Here is a 26,002-nt window from a genome sequence, read left to right as displayed (position 1 = left end):
TCATGTTCCGTAGTGCACTAGATTCCTACCCCCATCGAGAGCCACGCTCAGCAAGCTTTGGTCCTGGCCCGTACCATAAGTCTCTGGCGACAGCGATTGCTGATCTAGATAGAGACATTTTTGATGCTACGCTCATCCCAAAGGAGGAAGTGCAGGCCTACAAGTACCTTAGTGAGGCTGAGTATAGTATATCAGTGGGTGATAGACAGCTTAAAAGCTCACCTCCAATATGGATTGTACGTCACCTAGGCCACTTTTGTCTGCAAGGTCGTGGCCGAAATCCAAGAGCCCAGCTTGGGAAGAGTGCTTGTGTGGATACTTACGTTCTACCGAAGCTTTCTTCCCCTGTCCTTCTGACTGCCAAGGGTACCTATTTTGTATGTTATGACCGAGCATATACGTGGTTACCACACGACTTCTCAGGTACCTGCTATATTGCAAATCTCTTGCCCCCGACTTTCACTGTTGCCGCCGACTATCACAAAACCAGAGTTGTGAGAGGTGTCATTAGTAAAGAGGATACTTCCGGTCAAGAAGCAGGAGACTTCTTCAAGGGTTTCCTACCGTTTTGGGGCCCGATGGTTAATAGCAGGAATCTGAGACAGTTAACTCGTGTAGTGGAGTCAACTGCTAACATAACTGCAAGTGCCCTTGGTAATCTGACAGCGGAGCTTCAAGCGGACAGGCTCATGACGTTACGGAACCGTATGGTTCTAGACGTTGTTCTAGCGGATAGAGATGGGGTGTGTAAGGTCATCCATTCGAGCTGCTGCATATTCATACCTGATAACGCTCCAACGGTTTATCAAGCCATCTCCCAGTTGCACAAAATCTCGGAGTCCATACGCGTGGACGAGGGAGATTGGACGCTTCTAGGATGGTTTTGGGGTCTAATGTCAACTTGGGGTTGGAAGTTCTGATGATTATAGGGGTTGTCATGACATTTCTGTTCACGTGTTGTCTTTGCGTACAGTGTGGTCCTGCCTTATGTGGCCTTTGTGCTACAACGTGCATAAGAAGGCCATCTGTTTCCAGAGAGGCATTGATGGATAGAATAATGTTTCAGCAACACCTGAATGATCTGATGAATATCGAGATCGACTCTGATTTCGACTAGTGCTTGCCTACATGAGGGCAAAAGGAGCGTCTGAGGTTCCGTGAAAATCGTTACGGTGTTTTGGGCCTTGCCGAATATGGACGAGTTTGGTATCTATGAACCGTAAATGGCGAGTTCGGTAAGTGTACGCGTTTTCACTACACTACCTGGCATGGTTCACCTCATTTACGTGTTTCTACATCTGAACCCTTGGGTTCCATTTTGGATACGGCATTCATTTTGTTTCTTGCCCTCACGTAGTCAGTGAACAGGCAAGTGTCCGCATCGTGACCTGTTAGTTCCCAAGCCATACGGAAGACGCATATTCCTTTCATGCGTCTTTATGACCGGAGGAATGACACTGCGGAGGCAAATGGCTCAGCTTGAGGGTAATCTTGTCGTACCAGCCTATTGTTTCAGCCATGCACGTGCTGAGATCAAGCTCTTTGATCCTATGATCATGTTTCCAATATTACCCCCACACTCTTTCTTTGGGTGTGCCTGACTTCCTAGCAGCTGTTCTTGTCTCTTTTCTCTTGCTTATTTACAACTCAAGTGGAATGTACCTAATGGTGGGAAGATGTGCTTTTACAGTTGGAACTGGTGATGTTAATGTAATTATGTTCCGGGGTTCTGAATACATGAAAGCGATCCTTTTGAATTTTACTGTGGGAACTGAGCTGTAACCTTTTGCTTACATATTGTGCAATGACAAGATCTTGTAAAAAAGAGAGCGACACACAAATGCAATTTGAAGCAGACTCTTGGAACCTACACTCTGTTGTACTTCCCATGACTTTTGCATCCCTGCAGTAATAAACGCTGATCTTTGACGCCAAAGGAAGTCTCCCGTGTCTCTGTCTTTAGTGCGCCAGAACAGGTATCCCACGAAGGTTTAAGGTGTTGTTCCCTGGCACCGCTGGGCCTTAAATAGTCCAGTCCTTCAGTGGGACGGCGGCGAGGGCGAGGCTGGTCGATCGTAACTGGCGGGTGGGCGTGTAGAAGGTCAGGCGGTTGTTGAGGTACTTGGGGCCTTGGTCGTGGAGAGCCTTGTGTGCATGGGTGAGGAGTCTGAACGTGATCCTCTTGCTGACCGGGAACCAGTGCAGGTCTTTCAGGTGGCCGGAGATGTGCCTGTGTCGGGGAATGTCCAGGACGAGTCGTGCGGAGGCGTTCTGGATTCTTTGGAGTCTTTTCTGAAGTTTGACTGTGGTTCCGGCGTAGAGGGTGTTTCCGTAGTCCAGTCGGCTGGTGACGAGAGCCTGGGTGACCGTCTTCCTGGTTTCTGTGGGTATCCATCGGAAGATCTTTCGGAGCATGCACAGGGTGTTGAAGCACGATGATGAGACGGCGTTGACTTGTCTGGTCATCGAGAGGGAGGAGTCCAGGATGAAGCCCAGGTTACGTGCGTGGTCCGTTGGTTTGGGAGTGGTGCCCAGGGCAGGGGGCCACCAGGAGTCGTCCCAGGCGTAGGGCGATGACCCCAGGATGAGGACTTCCGTCTTCTCTGAGTTCAGTTTCAGGCAGCTGTTCTTCATCCACTCGGCGACGTCTTTCATTCCTTCGTGTAGGCTGGTTCTGGCGGTAGCTGGGTCGTTGGTGAGGGAGAGGATCAGCTGGGTGTCGTCGGCATAGGAGATGAAGTTGAGGTTGTGTTGGCGTGCGATGGCTATGAGGGGGCTCATGTAGACGTTGAAGAGGGTGGGGCTGAGCGATGATCCCTGTGGTACGCCGCAGTTGACTTCTGTGGCCTCGGATCTGAACAGGGGGAGGCGGACTCTCTGGGTTCTTCCGGCGAGGAACGAGATGATCCACTCCAAGACTTTCTCTTGGATTCCGATGTTGCTGAGGCGCTGCACTAGGGTGCGGTGGCAGACAGTGTCGAACGCTGCGGAGAGGTCCAGGAGGATGAGGGCCGCTGTTTCCCCGTTGTCAAGCAGGGATCTGATGTCATCAGTGGCTGCGATGAGGGCAGTCTCGGTGCTATGGTTGGCTCGGAAGCCGGACTGCGAGTGGTCGAGGGATCCGTTCATCTCGAGGAAGGCGGCAAGCTGTCTGTTGATGGTCTTCTCGATGACTTTGGCAGGAAAAGGGAGGAGCGAGATGGGGCGGAAGTTCTTGAGGTCGGTGGGGTCCGCTGTTGGTTTCTTCAGGAGGGCCTTGAGCTTGGCGTGCTTTCAGCTTTCCGGGAAGGTGGCGGTGTTGAAGGAGGCGTTGATGATGTCCCGGATTTGGGGTGCGATGATGGAGTCGGCCCTGTTGAAGACGTGGTGGGGGCAGGGGTCGGTTGGGGATCCGGAGTGGATGGTGTTCATCGTGTGGGTGGTGTCTTCGGTGCTGACCGGGGTCCAGGCGCAGAGGGTGGTGGTGGGTGGCATTGGTTCGGTGGTTGGGTGCGTGGTTGGTGCGCCGAAGCTGTTGTTTATTTCGGCGATCTTGCGGTGGAAAAACGAGGCGAGCGAGTCGCAGAGGTCTTGCGAGGGAGTGATGTCATTGTTGCTGGCGCTGGGGTTGGAGGGCTCTTTGACGATGCTGAAGAGTTCCTTGCTGTTGTGGGTGTTGTTGTCTAGTCGTTCTTTGAATGCTGTCTTCTTGGTGGTGCGGAGCAGCTGGTGGTGTTTGCGGGTGGCGTGCTTCAGGGCAGTCATGTTGACTGTGGTCTGGTCGTTGCGCCAGGCTTTCTCGAGGGTGCGGCAGTTCTTCTTGGAGTTCTTAAGTTCGTCGGTGAACCAAGAGGCTTTCTTGCTGCCGTGTCCGCTGGGAGGGGCTTCAGTGGTGCGAGGTTGTCTGCACAGTTGGTGATCCACTGTGTGAGGTTGTTGGCTGCTTCGTTGGGGTCTGTTGTTCTGGTGGAAGGGTTCTGGCTGGGGGAGGTGGTGAGCTGGTCGGCGGTGATCTTGTTCTAGTTCCTGTGAGGAACCTGTTGCGGGTGGTGGTGGGTCGTGGTTTTGCTGAAGCTGAAGTGGACGCAGCTGTGGTCAGTCCAGTGAAGTCCGGTGGAGTGGCTGAAGGCGATGTATTTGCTGGAGGAGAAGACTGGGTCAAGCGTGTGTCCGGCGTAGTGGGTGGGGGTGTTCACCAGTTGCTTGAGTCCGAGGTTGGCGAGGTTGTCCAGCAGGGTGGAGGTGTTGCTGTCCTTGTTGTTCTCCAGGTGCAAGTTGAGGTCCCATAGGAGGATGTAGTCAGCGTAGGTGAGGGCGTGTGGGCTGATGAAGTCTGTGATGTCTTCGCTGAATCGTGTGCGTGGTCCCGGGGGTCTGTAGATGAGGGGTCCTCTGAGTGTGGTCTTGGGGTCGGTGTGTATCTGGAAGTGGAGGTGTTTGGCGGCGGTGAAGGTGTCGTCGGAGCTGGTCGTGATGCGGACGGTGTTCTTGTGTGCAATGGCGATGCCTCCTCCGGTCTGGGTGATGCGGTCCCTCCGGGTGATCTTGTACTCGTCCGGGATGGCGATGGCGGGGGCTGAGGATGCGTTCATCCAGGTTTCCGTGAGGAAGGCGACGTCTGGTGATGTTGTGTCGAGCAGGTTCCAGAGTTCGACGGCCTGTCTGTGGACGGAGCAGGTGTTGAGCAGGATGCACTTAAGGTGGTTGCTGCTGGTGCTCGACTTGGCGGGTGCGGTGCAGGTCCGGAGGCAGGTGAACTTGCAGGTTTGGCAGGTGAAGGGTCCGTGGGTGCGTTTCGGGGTGGCTCGGTAGCAGGCGGGGTTCCGTCCGGCGTTGAGTGCGTGGAGGGTGGCGGCGTCGTAGGTCTGTCGGGTGCGTTGGTATCGTCGAGGACCAGGGGTCCTGGCGCTGGGCACGGTCCAGGGGCAGACGGGTGCAGACGGCCTTGCCTTTGGCGTGCCTTCGGCGCACAATCAGCGCACCCACTGCGCGTGAACGCTGCGCGCATGTGAGGACTCTGCCAAAAATGGAGAGTGGGGGGGAGGAGGGAGGGAGGAGCAGCTGGGAGGTGGGAGCAGGGTGGCGAATGGGAGAGGGAACCGAAGGAAGGGGGCAGGGTCGCAGGGGAGCAGCGGCAGGGAGGGAGCGGGGGAAACAGCGGGACAGGTGGCAGAAGCGCGAAAAACAGAAGAAAACAAAACTGGGTCACAGCGGAATACAGAATACAGAGGAACAAAAACAGGGGCACACCAGGCAACACTGTGGCTATCAGAGGAGAGACCAGGGGGAGGAGAAGAGCCTCGCCAGCAGGGGCAGCGGCGAGAGGGCGGCGGCAGCAGGGGACCGGGTGACCTCAGGAGGAGCCACGCCGCAGGTTGAGCGACCGGCACTGACGAGGTCAGGCTAGGTCACCTGAGCTAGGCTGACAATTGTGTAGGGTATTGCTCTGTAGACTGGTCTCTAAGTTGGTCAACTGGCTTGTAAGTAGCACATTGGTTATTACAAAGCAAGGGGTGGGAGAAGGACAAAAGGCATTTTGGTTCTAATTTATGAATTCATCTCTGTCTGGTCCAATTACTGAAGAGACTACGAGTGATAATTCTGGATCCCGAGAGAAACTGGAGATAGGGATATCCTGCCACTACGAAAAGAAAACTCTATATTTGTATCAAAGCTGCTAGCTCCAGTTAAACAGTGTTGACTAGGAGAGAGCTACATTCAAGACAGGCCTGGGTAAAAATGCAACATTTAGTTTCTTCAAATTAAAATTCACTAAAGTTAGGTGAAATTAATAACAATTTATGGAGAGATGTCTCACTTCAAAATTCAATGTAAAAGCATGCTACATGCTCAAAACTAATGCTTGATTCTGCTTGTCTCTTGTGAAACAAAAATGGGTGGAATATCCTACTCATGACATTTGTGAGAACAATACATTTTTCACAAGGACATAATGCAAAGGACGTGTGTATTTTCTATGAACAGGGTCAGATTGAACTGGGCACAACAAATAGGTATAATCTATATTCTTTAGCCCCATACTAAAGTTTTATGGTTAAAGGAGTACATCAATCAACAATAATAAAAGATAACCCAGTATTGGATTTGCAGATGGGGAGGGTGTACAGTCTTGAAGTTTCAAGAAACCTGTTTACCACTGGGGCTTGCAATATGCTTACCAAAACTTGGAGAGTAAGGATATAAACCTCTCACTTTGCCTCAATAACAAGAGGGGTTTAAATTAGGGGTGGCCGTAACCTGCCGAGCTTCCCTCCCTGGAATTCTGTGGCATTACATCAAAACTCCACAGAGTTTTCTGAACAGGCGGAATTATGCAGGTCGCCCTGCTTGCATTGATTTTTAGTGCCAGGAGCTCGTTCAGTGCACAAAAATCAGAGTGAACGGCACCACTCAGCACGCAAGACTTTTAAAAAAAAATTTATTGGCATTTATAAGACTTACAAAGTCAACAGAAAATAAGAAAATCGACCGTTGCACAACAACATCCATTCTCCAGTCTATGCATCGTATAATAGGTTACAAAATTAGACATTTTATGACATATACTGTACGTGCATTTAGTCAATCTGTTGCGATTGTAAATAGTCTACTAAATAAATCCAATAATCTTTGGGCCTTGAGCTTTCAGGTAGTTCCTCCTCATACGTCAAAAGAGTATCTTTGCAATACGTCAAGTCTTTGAGCCATTGTTTTAGTTTTGGAGCACCTGATCCATTCCAACCCATTGATATCCTATGATTTGCCATCAGCAAAGCCACTGCACAAACTTTTCGTTTAGCAGCACGTACACCAGGCACTAGCCCCAATAAACATGTGCGAATTGTACATTCAATGTGAACACCCACCATCTCACTCAGCGATTTAGTCACCTGCACCCAGTATTCCGCTACCTTCGGGCAGTTCCATGCAAGATGTATAAAATCTGCTACATCTGAGTGACATCTTTTACATTTCGAATTCATGCTCAACCCGTACCTATGAAGTCGCTCTGGTGTGTAATAGGTCTGGTGTAGGTACTTGTAGTGTAGGATTCGTAAGTTACCATTAGGTGTCAATAGACCTGTAAGTGTGCATGTTGTGGCCCATTCTTCTACCGTCAATGGAGTGTCTAGGCTGGCGTTCCATTTTTCTTGTGCTCGCTCTGTATTCCCCGCTATATCTTCTTGTAACTTAGCATATAGTTTGGAAACTATATGATGTGCTGTGGCGGTTGTAAGCAGTAGTTGCAATGAAGACATCTGTTGCGGCTCTTCAGGGTATGATGGAAACAATTCTTTATTGCTCTTAGCAATCTATAATATGTAAATTTAAAAAGTTTGGTTGGATTGTTTATGTATGTCAGCTCATTAAGGGTCTTAAACTTCCCATCCTGATATAGGTCACCCATAGTGTCTATTCCAACTCGCTTAAGTATGTTCATGCCCACCCTTTCTTGAGTGACTGAAAACTCTGGATGGTGATGCAATGGAAGTGCAGCTTCATATAGCGGCAATTTGTTCGCCTTCTTCCCCATTATGTACCAATCTTAATTTGTTCCATCAATTGTGTTTATATCACGAGCATGCAGTGGGGGTCTCCGGTGTGTTAAAATAGCTGTAAACGGTATAGGAAGTGCGTCACCTTCTTCTATTGCAACGTGTGCGAGGAATGGGATCTTGTGATACCAGTAATGTGCATATTGTGCTTGTGCACACAAGTAGTACAGTAAAAATTCTGGCACCCTAAACCAACCTTGCGAATATGGTAATGTTAATGCACGCATTTCTAGCCTCGCCTGTTGACCCGCCCATAGCAGATTCAGCACCATAGTTGTGTTTCTAAGAAACACTTCCATCAGTGGTTTTATAGGAATATTATTAAACAAGTAACGAAATTTAGGTAGGATTACCATTTTTACTATAGCTGCTCGATCAGCTAGTGATAATGGCAGGCAATTCCATCTTTTTAGTTTGTCCTCCATAGCGCTGATCGCTCGGCCATAATTTGTGCGGATAACAAGGTCCGGGTCTCTATGGAACCATACTTTCAGATAGCGCACAGGTTCTGACTGCCATTCCAATGGATAATCCATAGGTTGTGGACACGTGGTATCAGTCAATGGCATAATTTGTGATTTTGACCAATTTATTTTGAGGCCTGTGTGTTGTCCAAATTGTATATAATTCCCGCAATAGAAGGTTTAAGTTTTGTGCTGGGTCACGGACATATAACATCATGTCGTCCGCGTAGAGCGAGAAATGTAATAGGCTCTGTGGGAACTGAAGTGCGGAATAGTGGTGTCTCTGCCTGATTTTACACGCCAGAGGTTCGAGCGCTAATGCAAATAATAGATGAGACAGTGGACAGCCTTGTGGTGTTATGTTATGTTATGTTACATACATTTGTATTGCGCACAGCTGCCCCAGCTAAGGGGCGTCCTGGCGCATAGCAGGTAATATGCAACCTACGTGTAACCCTTGTGATTGGTATTGGGTCTGATATGTACTTGTTAATTTTGATTCGTGCTGATGGGGCCGTGTAAAACATGGCCACCCATTGCAAAAACATGGGCATGAAACCCATTCTACGTAAAAGCATGTGTAAGTAGGGCCATTCGACGGTATAGAAGGCTTTGGCTGCATCAAGCAACACTGCCGCAGCTTTGGTGTCAGTGATTAGGTAATGTGACAGGGCAAACAACGTTCTTGTGTTATGTGCCATTGACCCCGACAAGACCAGTAGAGGCATCAACGGATGTATGACGTTACAACGCAGGCTATTACAACGCCTGCCTGTACAACGTGGTTTTTACATCGCAATCCATTACAACGCATAGTGCTTTTGGGTGTTGGATAGTGAATAGTTTAATTTACTATTCCAACTCCAGTCCCCGTGGACACTAGGGATGGTTATTGGATAGTAAATTAACCTATTCCCTATCCTAGAGCGCCCCCCAGCGCAATGCGTTGTAATGGTTTGCGTTGTAATGACCGCGTTGTAATGGTAGTGCGTTGTAAAAGTTTCGTTGTAAAGGTTGTTTACCGGCATCAACGGTTGGAGACGTGAGGCAATGGGCTTGGCAATACATTTTGTGTCCACATTTATGAGGGATAAGGGTCTGTACGAGTCACAATATTCTGGGCCCTTTTCAGGTTTTAGCAGGGCAATCAACATGGCTTCTCTTAAAGTGGGCGGGAGATCTGCAAGCGATTTGTAGAATTCGCATGTAAAGCCATCAGGGCCCAGAGCTTTACGGTTCGGCAGGGACTTAATAATGGTAGTTACCTCCTCCATGGTAACAGTCAGCGATAGGTATTCTCTGTGTGTGTCTGATAGCCATTCGATTGACACGTCGGACAAATATTCCCCAATTTCCTCCTCAGTGGCAGTGGGGCTTGATGTGTATAATTCGCCATATGTAGCCATGAATTCACGTAGTATACCCTGTGTCTCATACCTTAGGACCCCTTCAGAGTCTCTGATTACCTGGACCATTTGTAGGGTGCGGCCTGCACAAATTTTAGTTGCCAAATTTCTGCCCGGTCTGCCCCTTCCCCATAAGAACGTGCAATTTGCCTAGGAGAATTCTGATTTCCCCTAATATTGTGGTATCTTGCATTCGTTCATATTTTTGTTCCAAGTCTCGCAGCTTTTGTTCCCGTATAAAGTGTTGCTGTCTTATGTCTTTAAGGATACCTGCGCTGGTACTAATGCAAATACCTCTGATTGTCGCATTAAACGCCTCCCACAATATACCTGGGTCTTCAGTCCTCGGAGCGTTCATCTCAAAGTACTCAACTATGGCAGTATGGATGGTGTCAGTGTATACTGAGTCTAACAATGCTGTGGCATTAAATCTCCAACTAATAGGAGGTGGGGTATAGTGCAGTATGGTTAGTGATATCAGTACTGGATTATGATCGGACTGTGTCTTGGGCAAGTGTTTTATCATGGTTGTCCAAAGTGATAAATCGTCCGTACTCAACCAGTAGTCTATGCGTGACCAACTATTGTATGCAGCTGTCGTGGGAGTGGCCTCTGCCAATCGGGATGTTGTGTTCTCCATATATCAGTTAGGTTCATATCAGACATAATATCGTTTAGTGTTGCTAACACCCGTTTGTGAGGCTAAATAGTTGTCCCGGATCTATCCAGGCCCTCCTGCAATGCCATATTAAAGTCCCCACCCCATAATAAAGGAATATCTCATAGTACGGACAGCGTACGCCATACCCGATGATAAAATTCGGGATCATCTATATTCGGACCATAGGTGTTTATTAAGGCTAGTTGTTGTCCATGTAGAATACCCACCACTATAACGTATCTTCCCTCAGCATCATTGAGGACCTCAGTGATAGTAAAATTCAGTCCCTTTCTGGCTAGAGTGAGTCCCCCTCTAGAATAGGATGAGTAGTTTGAGCTATGTACTGATTCCGCCCAGCAATGGCCAATTTTATTAAGTGAGTGAGGAACAATGTGCGTCTCTTGAAGGACAGCAATATCTATCTTCTGTCGATCAAAATATGCAAATATTTGGCAAATTTTCTTTGGGTTATTCAGACCTCTAATATTCCAGGTTAATAATTTGATATGTTGTAACTGTGAGTTTTCAGCTAACATTCATGTATCTGAGTACCATACTGTGTACTGATTGACATTTTCAGCACGTATAATCTCCAAATACCTTCTATTGTAAGCAATGATATTATAGATTGTAGCATGAGGCCAGAAGTCTGTGATGTCTCTCAAATGCAGTGGTCGAAAGAACAAGTCTCAACATCCCCCCCACCCACCACCCACATCAGCAACCCAACTATTCCAAAGACAGCCCCATATAGAAAACAAACTCAAAACCAAACAATGGTTGGAGAGCACCCACATAGTGGATGTGGCCAGGTACTCGTTATTTATACGGATAAAGAATATTTCAACTTTATCTATGAGCTAGTTTGTGTAACAGCGGTATATATGCAACGCCCCATATATCTATTCATTTTTCACCATCAATGGTCACTTGATAGATCCAACCATCTAGTACATTAGTAGTTGCCAGAGCAAAGGCAGACCGGTAAGTACATTACACAGTTTTAGGCATAAAGAATTCACACAACACAACAGCCTCATGTATGCGTTTTTAGACTCACTGTCATTAATATGCAACACTGTACTACAATAGTCAGGCCACCATCGGCATGAGGTATTTCATCAAAACAGCTCTGTTCATAATAGTCTTCTGACTTTTTGTAGTGTTGGAGTCAAGTTTAACAGAAGTGTGCTCACCAGTTAGTGTAAATGTCTCGCCAGTGCATGCAAGTCGTTGCCTGTCCTAAACGTAGTTCCAGCTACCTACATCAAAATAATATATTGCATCATCATGCGCACAAATCGCTCACAGGATGTCCACAGGAGGGTGTGTAGGACCTGTAAGTTTGCAATGTGGACTAAAGATGCGGATAGTGCAATATATCAACAATAGTGCGCATTTGTGTCTTACGAGCAACATGGCACAGTGATATAGTGACTCGCACCACACCAGTATGTATTCAGTCTGAATCATCCTGCTGTTCCTCTCGGGTTTTCTCTTTGCCCCTGCAGTTGAGCATTCTCAGATAGTCCTGCGCGGCCTTCGGTGTCTGCAGAATAGTGTGCGTCACTTTAAGGCGTGCTGGGTAAAGCATGGCATATTCAATACCTAACTCACACAACTTCTGCTTTGCCGGGTTGTACTCCTTACGTGCGAGTTGGACCAATGCTGTGAAATCCAGCATGTTCCCCTGGTAGTTGATGTCACGCTTCTCTTGAGCCATCCTCAAGATGGTATCCCTATCTCTGTAAGTGAGAATGCGGGCAACAACGGGGCGCGGAGGCACGCCTGGTTTTGGTCTTGGGGCGAGGGATCTGTGTGCGTGTTCCACCAGCAAGATTGATGAGAAGGACTCTGTACCAAAGATATTACCGATCAGCTTCTCCACATAGGTTTCCATTTTACCCATGTTCGTGGATTCCGGCACGCCTGTTATACGAACGTTATTGTGGCGCGATCTCGCTTCCAAATTCTCTGTCTTACTACGGATGACCTCTAGAACCTTCTCCATCGCAGAACACGTTTTTGTTGTGGCGTGGGATTCATCCTTTATGGCAGTTAGCCTTGTTTCAGCTTCGACCAGTCTTTCCCCAAACTCACCAGCATAGGGCACTTATCACACTAATAAAACAAACTGCATGGGGTACTCACCACCCCAAAACTCACTACCGTAAGGCACTAACCCCTTAAATACACTGCACTGGTGCACTAACTACTCTAAACCAACTGCACGGGATACTCAACACCCCAGAAACACACCAACATAAAGCACTCACCACCCTAAAATAAACCTCATGGGACACTCACCACCCCAAAACTCACCAACATAGGGCACTCACTACCCTAAAACAAACTGCACACGGTGCTCACCGCCCCAAACCTCACCACCATAGAGCACTAACCACTCTAAATACATCGCACTGGGGCACTCACCACCCTAAAAACAAACTGCATGGGGTACTCACCACCCTGCACTTGGGCACTCACCACCCTAAAACAAACTGCACGGAGTACTCACCACCCCAAAACTCACCACCATGTAGCACTAAATACACCGCACTGGGGCACTCACCACCCTAAAAACAAACTGCACGGGGTACTCACCACCTCGCACTGGGCACTCACAACCCTAAAACAAACTGCACGGGGTACTCACCACCCCAAAACTCGCCACCGTGTGGCACTAACCCCCTAAATACACCGCACTGGGGCACTGACCACCCTAAAAACAAACTGCACGGGGTACTCACCACCTCGCACTGGGCACTCACAACCCTAAAACAAACTGCACGGGGTACTCACCACCCCAAAACTCGCCACCTTGTGGCACTAACCCCCTAAATACACCGCACTGGGGCACTTGCTACTCCACAAACTTACCGTACTGGGGCATTAACTGCCCTAAAATAAACTCCACGGGATACTCGCCACCCCAAAATCTCAATAGCATAGGGCACTCACCACCCTAAAACAAGCAGCACGGGGTACTCACCACCCCAAAACTCACCACCGTAGGGCACTAACCACCCTAAATACACCACAATGGGGCACTCACCACCCTAAACAAACTGCACGGGGTACTCACTACCCCAAACCTCATCACTATAGGGCACTAACCTCCCTAAATACACCGCACTGGGGCACTTACTACCCCACAAACTTATCACCATTCCCAAAACTAAACATAAATTGCACAAGGGCACTCACCAGCCCACAAACATTTCCCTTTTCTTACTAGCTCCCTCAAACATTCAGTTTTTTGTGAAATGTTCAGCACAAATTTCGAGTAATATTCCACTAAACCCATGAAGTATCTCAATGAGACTCTATCATGTGGCACCCTTGCATTTGCAATAGTGCTGACTAGGTTTTCTTTTCGTCTTATGCCTCCTTTAGTGACTAAATGTCCCAAATACTCTACCTCATGTGTTTTGAACTTGCATTTTTCCCTTTTTAACGTCAATCCAGCCTTTGCAATCCTTTCTAATACCACCTTGTCATCCAATAGCTGTTGGATTATTTCTTTTACCTTACCTCTTGATGCAATGGGAGTTCTTCTGGCTATGTGCTTTACAGGGATCGTATTTTCTTTTAATTTAATCACATGCTGATAATGTCTTAACTTTCCTAGTCTTGGTTCAAATACACCACTAAACTTATCCAACACATCATCCAGATTGTGAGCATAACTTGCATTTACACTCATGACTGGACATTCCGCTGTGGGGTCTACTTTAATTCCTAAGTCAAATTGGTGCGGCCACCCTAAAATTGGTGGTCCTTCTTGTGCCTCATAAACTTTCCCATGAGTTTCTCTTCCTTCAAACCTTATCTTTGCTTCCATGCACGCTACCACGTTAATATCATTCCCTTGATATGATTTAAGTTTCGCATCAGACCTAGATAATGTCCCACTCCCCCATGTCCTATCATAGATTTCTTGTGGCATGATGGTGTATAGTGAACCTGTATCCACCATCAATGAAACAATTTTCTCATTTATCTCAAAATTCGCCTCAGGTCGTATTCTTCTTCTCTCTACACCACCGACATCCATCACATCCACATCACCATCAACAACGACAAGTCTATAAGTGGGTGTTGAATCATTCACACATGCCACTTTCTCATACTGTTGTTTGCACATGCATGCCAAGTGTCCGTTTTTACCACACTTAAGACAATCTTTCCCAACTGCATAACATTGTTTTGAATCCGCCAAGTGGTATGTGCTCCCACATCTTAGACAATTCTTCATGCCAGACACAGCTGGACCAACTGCTTACTGATGCCACAGGCATGACATCATCTTAGAACCATCTAAGGCATCATAAGAAAGCAACATTCTAATGAGTAAAAGATGTGAGTAATGATAAAGTGATGAACCACATTACATATAAATATAACACACTGCCTCGGGGCTCTTAGTATTCAGCAATTAACGGCCCTGGACCATATCTGGTGCCATTTTATGTCTTTTGACCGCAAGTTTTGCAAGAAGGAAGGGCTGCATCACTCCTTCGATATTTGTGCCCCGCAATAGCTCCACGATGTCAGCGCCACCCGCAGTGTTTAAGAAACGCCGCGTTCAGTACCTTTTTTTTTTGCCGCTCGCACCTTAATCATTGCCATTCACACTCCAGGGGAAGTAGGCTGCAGGGCGCCGCCATCTTGTGTTGTTCTCGACTCTCCCGGCCGTGCAGCTACTTCCCCAAGTTTTCTGCCGTGGCGGCGTTAGTGCTGCATCTCGTTGTGCTCACCTCTTAGCGCAGATACACCGACATCAGCGCCAATCAGTTTGGTTACGTTTTACGTTTGTTAAACATACTTTAAGAACGTTAGACGGACCTGGCCGGCGGAGCTGTCGCCTCAGGCAGCCATCACGCTGTGCGCTCTCTAGCACCCCCCCACTCAGCACGCAAGCTGGTGCTGCTTCTTGAGTGGCATGTTGGGGAAATCACTCTCGGTGCCCTCCCAGTGGCAGAAATCGGGCACAGGGACGCCAAACCTCAATTGCACTCTCCAAATTACTTCTGTGAGAAAAAACCCTGCCATGTGGCAGTTGTTGAAATTTGGCCAGAACTCCGTGTTATAAGTGGCCAAAATTCCATCAACATCCCTAGTCTCAATTTAAGTTTTGCCTAATGCTTTGTGTTGTTAAATATACAGTTAAATACATACTGAAGGTTAATATGCAATGGTATATTTTGGTCTATGAGAAAGGGAATTTTACTGCATTAATGTACCTGCCCCACATGTTCTCGATGTCACATTTGTCTCTAGGGTACTTCATTATAGTAAAAATATTGACAATGCCTGAGGTTCGGTGGTTTTCAAATGGTATGCATTCACTTGATAACTACTCACAGTTATGCTGATAAGCAACCCTAACTCTGTTGACCTAATTCACAAATGACCTCTGTAGTCGCTGCCGAGGCCTCGCAGTCGCAGTGGGGGTCCTTGCAGCTGGATCTCCACAATGGGAAACTGCTGTATGGAGGTCCTGCCACGATTGGGGGACTCCTGCCCTGACTTCTGAGGCCACTTGTGAATTAGGCCCTAGGATGCTGACTAGGGTTAACAAACAATTGTGTGCTCACAAATGAAATGCATGATGTTTCAAGAAAAGTAGACATATTGATTAGGCCTGTGTGAAATGTGTGTAATTTGTTTTTGCATAACTATGTGAAATTTTGGCAAAATTATGTAAAATTATGCATAATTATCCAAAATGCTATCCTGACAGTTGACACTGTATTTTAGCATAAAATGCATCCTAATGTCCATTCTGTATGCAAATGCGCGTATCACAGTAAAAAGTGCAAAAAAACAAGGGCACCACGAACAACAGCTATTTGTGCTCTGTCGTTTGTGCTTTTCTAGTGCATTTGTAGTACATTTCTACCACAAGTGGCACATTCACAGTAAACATTAACCACGAATGGTGTGAAATCATGCAACATGACATACTAGCATAATTTTGCAAACTTCACTTATCAAGAGTTGCACAAAATTACAGGACCTCCACGAATGATGAGGCAGATCACAAACTTTGCCTGGACCTAGTAGTGATAGAATTGTCAGCCTAATAGAGGAATGGGAATACTTTGGACATGTGATTTTCAATAACACATAATTGAAATGTGATGTAGTAACTCCATCCTTAAGACCCTAATGTCAGTCAAGAGAATCCATGTGGGTATCTATAATGACGGTTACAACTTAACCATAAAATAGGGTGAAAATGGGGACTTTATGCAGATTAGTGAGCAGAAAATATTGATTTCATTAAAGACATGACGGGCATTATTAAAATAGGGGTGGGCGGAATTTGCTTAGTCGAGCTATGCAAAGCTCCACAAAACGGTAAAATATCTCCGTGAGCACGCAGAGTTCCGCGAACACGCGGAATTGCTTGTTTCGCCCATTCGCAATGCTTTTTTACTGTTCGTGAACGCTGTTTGCGTGCTTGGGGGGAAATATCTTGCAAACACGCATTTTGAAAGCACATACAAGCAAAAAATTCCCTGAAGCCGTGGAATGCAGAATTTACAGCAAAAGATGGTATTGCAATGGTGTGCAAAATGAGTTTATTGATGTTCTTCTAAGTGCACACATTTTTCACTTAGTGAATGTGTGAAGTTTATGGACTCAATTTCACTTCTTTTGCTGAGGTTAACGGTCTTTTCTTAAAACTTGTAAAAGTAGGTGATGTTTTGGTTGAAAGAAGGGTGCCTGTTAAAGTATATTTTCAACAGATTGTTTTAATTTGCTTTTTTGAGAATAAACTGTGTCAATTTTGTGAAAAAAAAACATATATGAAGCAGGGGAAGGCACAGTTTCACACCTTTGCCTATTTTATTGTATGTTAAGTTATGGTATGTCATGTCATGTTATGTTACGTTTTAACATGCCATGAGATGCCATGCTTTGACATGCCATGACATGGTATGGCATGGCATGCTTTGTTTTATCATTCTAAGCCATGGTATGTCATGTTATGTGTACTTGTAAAGCACACTATCCTGGTGCTGAGTAGGTGTCTGTGCGCCTTGCCCTATCTATGGTAAATTGGTTAATTAAAAAGTCAGATCTTCACTTCTTGCAGAATTCAAGAGGAGAGGCGCAGACTCTGATGTGGAGAGGCAGATTGTTCCATGCTTTAGGAGCGATGTAAGTGAAAGTTCTTTCTCCTGATCTGGTTCTGTGTATGCATGGAATCTTGGTGGATAGTAGTCCTCTAACGTGGAGGTGTCTGAATATTTGGTGGAAAGAGATGTAACTGTTCAGGGAGGTGAAGGCTGAGTTGTGGCAAGCCTTGAATCTGTGTGTGAGGAGTTTGAATTGACCATGTTTGTGTATTTGGAGCCTGCATAGTTTCCTGAGGGGCGGTGTAATGTGAGTTGTTTGTGGTAGGTGGAGAATGAGTGTGATTGCCGGGTTCAGGGTGGTCTGTAGGCTTCTAGTGAGTTGCTTGGTGAATTCAGGTCAGAGGGTGTTCCTTTTGTCCAACTTGCTGGTGACTAGGGTGTGAGTGAGTATTGCAGCAACCTGCATTATTACTGCAATAAAGCTTGGCCAAACAGAGTATGTTCCTGGGCCTCACACAGATATATGGGAGTTAATTTCACTCCCGTAGAGGTAAGATACTGGAGATCTAACTCCAGGAATGCTAAATTAACCAGAATGTCTGGTTAAACACTAAGAATTCCTTGAGAAATTATGACTAGCCTGTGAAATTGGTAATTCCAGATCTAATTATCTTTGCAATTCCCCTTCCTTAACTCCCCTTACTCTAAGCAGCTGAAAGCTTCAAATGAAGGTTGAAAGCTCCAGCATGTAGCAGCAGATCTCAAAGTTCCAATGTTAAAACAACCTCATCATGTGGCCTTAATTTCATTGCTACTGAACCAATGGCAGATCTGTAAAGTTGCATATCATTTGATCACACTGTTTTTAAATAGGAACAGTAATGGTTTGCAGATGACTTGCACGTATGTGTGTTTGGGAGTGAGGGGTGTTTGTTGTCAAATGCCCTTCCTCTGCAAATCTGCAACTTCTCTCTCTTGATGGCTTTTAAAGACTATTGGTAGGACTTTACTTTTTGGTAGTGTGGTTTAACTGAGACAAAATTACCAACATCCAAATTGTCCTTAGGCGCTCTTCCAACTGGTTAGAAAAGAGTAAATTGTCTCCTTCCCTTTTGCTATTGCAGTCCAATACGAAGAGCTTGCCCTTTTTTCTATTAAAAAAAGTGGAAGCTAATAATTTTTATTTTTTGAAGGATAATGAGGGTGACACTCATTCCACTGATTCTGCTGCATGTAATGACATCTTGCATTCCTCTCAAGAAGCAATGATAATATCTTATTTTCTTCTGGTTCCACATCCAAAATGGAGTCATGACCTCTACTGGACTTCCGGACCTTCTTGGTCATCTTCATTCAATTAAACTGGGCTTGCCACTGGATCCTTTTCCACCAAACAAGCTTGGCCTCCTTGACTCAAATCATTTGCAGGTGGTAATTAACCATTTTATTCCTCTCAGTTAGATGATAGGGTTATTAAAGATTGGAGGGATTTGTTAGCATGAGCTGAAAGCCATTTAGTATTTTGGCAACCATTTTAGATAGCCATGTGCTCGCCATGTGTTGTTTCCCTCTTCAGAGCTTTGCACATGCTCAGAAGGGCCTAGCTAGTAGAATGCACATGCTCCTAGTATGGAACTCGAAAAGTGAGAACAAGGGAGACCCTACTCACAACGGAACCAGGGTAATGCGTTTATCCAGAAAACAATGGTTCCTGCGGCATATCACTTTATCAATTACTTAATAAATAAGGCTTGATAATAATCCAAATATTGAAGAGAGGGTGGCAAAAAGAAGAGAGAGACACGATCATACCAGTTTCAAAACATTTTTTTGTATTTCAAATGACAATTAAATAAAAATATATGATTTAACTGCGATGTTCAATATAATATACAAAGTGCAATGTGTCCCAAGTGATTTGTGAGCTAACCAAAAAAACGTGTATACAGTTAAGTGAACTATACAGGTTTCAGTTACAGCTATTTACAAAAAGAGGACATTTGACTCAAGGCAATTATTTAAATGAATTGTAAACCAGCAACTATACAATCATAGGCACTGTGTGAGTCTTGTTCATTTCCTAGTGCGTCTACGGCGTTTCGACCCTTAGAATGAGGGTCTCGTCAGGACTGGGAGTGAGGGACGTCTTATAACGGGGTAATCCTGAGTTTAACCCATGCGTGTGAAAGTAAATTACATTTCTTACAGTGAACCCAGCCGGGCACACTGTCTTGCACAACTTGGTAACGTGTTCTATTTTAGTTTAGCGGTCAGTACCGTCAATGCGCAGGATATACAGGAAATGCCTGTGCGCGTTTAGTCGAGCTCGATCGCTCCCTCCAAAGGTTTGTTTGGTCCAAACAAACAAAATGTTTTGAAACTGGTATGATTATGTCTCTCTCTTCTTTTTGGCACCCTCTCTTCAATATTTGGATTGTTATCAAGCCTTATTTATTAAGTAATTGATAAAGTGATATGCTGCAGGAACCATTGTTTCCTAGTATGGAACTGTCAGGCTATTTTTGCTGCTGTATGGAGAAGTAACTCTCCTCCCACTTGTTGAGCACGCAAATCTTGTATGCCCATATTAGGCATTTTGCATGCTTACATGAGCCAGGTCTGCCCCTTGGCCTTATGCTGACTATGAAACCCTAAGCATATATAAGGCCCCAGTTTCCTGTACTCCTTAGACTGCCTCATTCAGTTGCTAAGGCTTCCTTGTGACGTAGTCTCCCTCATTTGAGGTTATTAAAGATGTTACTTTTATATTACAGCTTCTGTGCCAATTTCTTCTTTGTTGGTTTAAAAGGACCAAGTATCAGTGAGACTCCTGAGAAGGTTTCTATGTTCTTCAAATGGCGCCCAACGTGGGGCTCATCAGAGAAGTGGCTATCTAAGGGAGTGATCTTGTCAGGAGGCAGAAATCTACTGAGGAGGACAGGACAGGACTCTACTAAGGAGGTACTCTGTGCACGGAGATTCTGTGGATTCTCTATCTCTGCAACCCAGTATATTTCTGATCTTCCTGATTTTGATTCTCCACATGATGTTTACCACTCCTGACTGAGAACCTTTTTGGCGTGAGTATTCTGAAAAAGTCCGTTAGGTCATTCAGAACTTGGCAGTTAGAATTTGGACACCAAGTGATTGGTAAGGGTTGTTTTGATGCAACACTTGCTGTTGGTTTTTGATGCCTGGGATTGGTAAGGTAGTTTAGTAACGCTTACTGTGGCTTTGGATTTGTATGATTGGCCAATATTTGTATTTGGAAATTTTAATATATAAATTGCAATTTATGTAGGCAGGTAATGAGGAGACTTTTCTCTGTTTTGAATTGATTTGAACCGCACACAGTACAAGAGTACCTTAAGTGCTACTTTGGTTATAATATTTGCATATGTTACAATATTTTTGGCATGCCTGTTTCAAGCACACGTCGAAAAATGTGTTTCTTTTTGAAGGCACCATAGTGAGATGTGAATTAAATTAGCTGGCTCCCCTGAGGGGATACCTAAATAGGTTTAGGTATAAAAAACATATTTCTTCCTTGGTGACTCTGTATCCCCATGGAATTAAAATATGACAATAATACAAACAAGGATCCTTTTCTGTGCACTTTTGAGATATGCAGAGCGATTTTTTGGTGTTCTGTCAGACAAAGCTAGTGAATTGACTGTATTTTGGCTTCTTGAAAATAAAACAGTCTTTTGGGCTGTTTTTTGCAGTCTTTTGGAATACTATTGAGAAGCTCTTCTTGTAAATATGACTTACAACTAGTATTTACAAATGGTTTGGTTTAAGCACAGTCTGTGGGATGTCCTTTATTTCTGTCCTAAGTGTTGATCTGTGGGTTAATCGTGTTTTTAAATGTCTATGTCATTCGTGGTTTTCCCATTAGTACTTCTGTGAGTAAATAGCGATTGTGCTCTTTGTGTAGCCTTAAGAGCGCTGTATTATGTGCTGGAGTGTATAACCCCCTTCTGTATATGTCTGCTCAATGTGTTTGTTTGTGTTTTCTTGCTGTCATCAGTCTGTTATGCAAAATGTCATTTAATTAATATTAAATAAAAATAAAAGAAATCCAGAAATGAACCACATGACATATGCTAAATAGCTACATGCTACTATTAAATTGACGGAGTAAGCCACTATGCATGTATGCACACTATTAAAGATAAAATTAAAATTCACATTGAATAGGAATAAAATAGGCCTCAAAAACAAAATTGTGTGTTTTGCAATAAGTAAACAATTATAAAATGTTACAACATTTTCCTTAGATACATTGTATTAGATTTAAACAGACAAACACATCATCTGAGTAAATTGGATGTTGCCGAACTAAACACACATTATAGAACTTGAAATGCCTCAGTTTTTACCCCTTCGGGGCTAATGACGAGCTGGGCTCGTCATCGCGCTTACCTGTGGTGCGCTGATGACAAGGCCAGCTCGTCATCAGCCCCACCCTCGGGGGAAGCGCTGGCGCTCCCCCCGAGGCTCTCAGATCTTAGTTTTTTTAATGGGGGCGGCAGCGGAAGAGCTTCCGCTGCCGCCCCCGCCCCCCCCCCCATGGTAATCCCTGATGACGTCAGCGCGCACAGCGCGCGCTGACATCATCAGGGATTCCCAGCGCTCGGGAAGCCATTTGCTTCCTGCGCGCTTCAGCAGAAGGTAGGTTTTCTGGACTCCGGCGGGGGTTTGGGGCAGCGAAGAGGCATCAGGGGAGAGGAAAGAGATTTTCCTTTCCCCTGATGTCTCTTTGCAGGGCATTTCTGCCTCACGATCGCGCACAGCGTCGCGATCGTGCGGCGGAAATGCCCCCACTAGACACCAGGGATGTAATTTTAGTTTTTAGGAAGCGACCCCTTGGGCAGGGGTCACTTCCAGGCGGGGTCTGAGTATGTTTTCGTTTTTCTGCCCCCCCTGGGGGGAAATCGGCCCGTTTTTTCAGCCGTTTTGCCCCCAGGGGGGGCAGAAATTCCTCACTAGCACCAGGGATATTTATTATAGCCAAGATGGCGGCCATAGCTTTCGTTTACGTTTTTCTGTCCCCCCTGGGGGCAAATCGGCCCGTTTTTTTTTGCCGTTTTGCCCCCAGGGGGGACAGAAAATGCCCACTAGACACCAGGGATGTAATTTTAGTTTTTAGGAAGCGGCCCCTTGGGCAAGGGTCGCTTCCAGGCGGGGTCTGAGTATGTTTTCGTTTTTCTGCCCCCCCCTTGGGGGGAAATCGGCCCGTTTTTCGGCCGTTTTGCCCCCAGGGGGGGCAGAAATTACCCACTAGCACCAGGGATTTTTGTTGGGGCAATGTGTTTGTTTTGGGAAGCGACCCCTTGGGTAAGGGTCGCTTCCAGGTGGACATGATTGTGTTTTTGTTTTTCTGTCCACCCTGGGGGCAAATCGGCCCGTTTTTTTTGCCGTTTTGCCCCCAGGGGGGCGGAAAATGCCCACTAACACCAAGGAATATTTAGTTTTTAGGAAGCGACCCCTTGGGCATGTTTGCTGGTGGTGTGTGTGGGGAGTGGTACTTGGCTGGATGGTGTGCGTGGAGCGGTGCTTGGCTGGCGGTGTGTGTGGAGTGGTACTTGGCTGTCGGTGTGCGCTGAGTGGTGTTTGGCTGGCGGTGTGCGTGGAGGGGTACTTGGCTATCTATGCACGGAGTGGTGCTTGGCTGGCGGTGTGTGTGGAGTGGCGCTTGGCTGGTGGTGTGTGTAGAGTGGTACTTGGCTGTCTGTGCACGGAGTGGTGCTTGGCTGGCGGTGTGTGTGGAGTGGCGCTTGGCTGGTGGTGTGCGTGGAGTGCTACTTTGCTGTCTGTGCACGGAGTGCTGCTTGGCTGGCGGTGTGTGTGGAGTGGTGTTTGGCTGGCGGTGTGTGGGAAGTGGTACTTGGCTGGATGGTGCTTGGCTGGCGGTGAGTGGTGCTTGGCTGGTGGTGCTTGTGGAGTGGCGCTTGGCAGGTGGTGTGCGTGGAGTGCTACTTTGCTGTCTGTGCACGGAGTGGTGCTTGGGTGGCGGTGTGTGTGGAGTGGCGCTTGGCTGTTAGTGTGCATGGAGTGCTACTTTGCTGTCTGTGCACGGAGTGCTGCTTGGCTGGCGGTGTGTGTGGAGTGGCGCTTGGCTGGTGGTGTGCGTGGAGTGCTGCTTGGTTGTCTGTGCACGGAGTGGTGTTTGGCTGGTGGTGTGTGTGGAGTGGTATTTGGCTGGCGGTGTGTGGGGAGTGGTACTTGGCTAGATGGTGTGCGTGGAGCGGTGCTTGGCTGGCGGTGAGTGGCGCTTGGCTTGCGGTGTGCGTGGAGTGGTGCTTGGCTGGCGGTGTGTGTGGAGTGGTACTTGGCTATTGGTGTGCGCTGAGTGGTGTTTGGCTGGCGGTGTGCGTGGAGGGGTACTTGGATATCTATGCACGGAGTGGTGCTTGGCTGGCGGTGTGTGTGGAGTGGCGCTTGGCTGGTGGTGTGTGTGGAGTGGTACTTGGCTGGCTGTGCACGGAGTGGTGCTTGGCTGGTGGTGCTTGTGGAGTGGCGCTTGGCTGGTGGTGTGCGTGGAGTGCTACTTTGCTGTCTGTGCACGGAGTGCTGCTTGGCTGGCGGTGTGTGTGGAGTGGCGCTTGGCTGGCAGTGTGTGTTGAGTGGCGCTTGGCTGGATGGTGTGCGTGGAGAGGTACTTGGCTGTCGGTGTGCGCTGAGTGGGGTTTGGCTGGCGGTGTGCATGGTCTGGTGCTTGGATGGTGGTGTGGGTGGACTGGAACTCTGCTGGCGGTGTGTGAGTAGTTACTTTCTGTTGGTCACTACACACACTGCTAGTTGACTGACACTCTACGCAGTCCATCATTTTCTGTAGTTGCTGTGTCAGATATGTGGGCGTGTGAAAGTGAAGGGCGGCTGGCGGTGTGAATGTTTTGTATGTGTCACACGTACAAAAGGTGTATGAATGTCCTTACTGCCCCTGTGTGATGTGGGTACTGGTAGTAGCAAAAGACTGACTGGCACCAAAGTGGTCAGGCAGTTAAAAAAAATTACAAAAATTATCCAGTGTCTTGATGTTTTAAACCTCATCTAATCTCATTTGGTCTAAGCCCTATTTGATGGCTCATCTGGCCGAATTTTAATTTGGGGGGCAAATTTGTGTGTTGTTGTTTGAATTGTTATATTGTTTGTGAAATGTGGTAGTAATTTTTTTTTCTTCTCTATTTTTGTCTTGTTCCAGGCTTTTGCTGTTTGGATTGTTGTAGGTTGCGTGTCTGTTTGCAGCTTGTGTAGTTGCTTGTGCTTGGTAAGTGAATGTATTTTGTACTACTTCCCCTTGATGTTTGTCTTTTTGAAAAAGGTTGTACTTCTAGCAGTTTGTGTGGCTCTGTGTTTTTTTTTTCAGCATTAGTGTTTGATGTGCACTTTGTTTTCTAATCTGTCATTTCTTTTTTTCTTTCTAGTGGGATATCATTTCTTTTCGCTGTGTCTCAACAGAGTAGGTGCTGGTGAGTGTAGCTATATTTTGTAAGAGTGAAATTGGTTTGGATTGTATTTATCTTTTAGTGAAAGCCTTACCTTGTTTACTTCTTACTTTGCACAGTGAAGGTTGTTGTTCACTTGTGCGTGCAGTCTTCTTGCTTTGTAAGGATAATGGCTAGTCACAGGATTACTGCTCAGCAGGTTCTTGGTTTGCTTTTTGAGTCTTCCTCGGACCATGGTTCAGAGTCTGAGTCCGATTCGGACTCCCAGGAAGTGGCAGAAGATTCAGGCAGTGAGTTTTCTCTTCGCATGGAATCATCATCATCGGATGATGACTCTTCTTCTAGTGCTGATGAAGGGCCTATGGTAGAGGAGGACATTGTGTTGCCGGTAGTGGGCCAAGAGGCACCTGTGCTGCTGCCTAGGGTCGCAAGGTTTCCTTTCTTTTTACGTCGGCAAGAGGCATGTGGGCTGGAGCCTGCACCCAAAAGGCTTCACATTGCTGTGGTGCGCAAAGGGGCATCTGGTGCTTTTCGTCTTCCTGCTGGTGTAGTGCAGCAAGAGGCATCTGGGGCTGTTAGACTTCCCATTGGTGTAGAGCGACAAGAGGCATCTGGGCCTGCTTGGTTTCCCGGTGGTGTAGTGCAGCAAGAAGCATCTCAGGCTGCTGGGCTTCCCGTTGGTGTAGTGCAGGAAGAGCCCTCTGGGGATGCTATGTCTTCTGTTGTTGTTGTGCAGCAAGAGGCATCTGGGGCTGTTAGGCTTCCCATTGGTGTAGAGCGGCAAGAGGCATCTGGGCCTGCTTGGTTTACCGGTGGTGTAGTGCAGCAAGAAGCATCTCAGGCTGCTGGGCTTCCCGTTGGTGTAGTGCAGGAAGAGCCCTCTGGGGATGCTATGTCTTCTGTTGGTGTTGTGCAGCCAGAAGTATCTGTGGCTGTTAGGCTTCCCGTTGGAGAACAGCAGCAAGATGTTTCGGTGCTGCAGGCTGGGGTGGCTGCTCCCCCCGTTGCTAGGGATGGCCTCTGGGTTCCCCCTGGCTTGGTGCAGCCGGCATTGCCAGAGTTCACTGGTGTTCCTGGGTGTAGAGTGAATACAGAGAATTTTCTGCCAATTAATTTTTTTCAGTTGTTTTTTGACGATGTGTTTTTGCAAGAGATTGTTGAGCAAACCAATTTGTATGCAGAACAATATTTGAGGGCCAACAGTGCCAGCCTTAAGCCCTATTCTAGAGCAATCCGGTGGACTCCCACAAATGTTGAAGAGATGAAGAAGTTTCTGGGATTAACTTTTTTGATGGGCTTGCTAAGGAAGTCATCAATTACTTCATATTGGTCCACTAGTCCCTTGACGGCAACAGCTATATTTCCAGCAGTCATAAGTCGTGATCGGTATACGC

The sequence above is a fragment of the Lissotriton helveticus genome, chromosome 1_2, assembly GCF_964261635.1.
Source record: "Lissotriton helveticus chromosome 1_2, aLisHel1.1, whole genome shotgun sequence".
Lineage (NCBI taxonomy): Eukaryota > Metazoa > Chordata > Amphibia > Caudata > Salamandridae > Lissotriton > Lissotriton helveticus.
The sequence above is the reverse complement of the archived record's forward strand: the minus strand, read 5'-3'. Positions refer to the sequence as shown.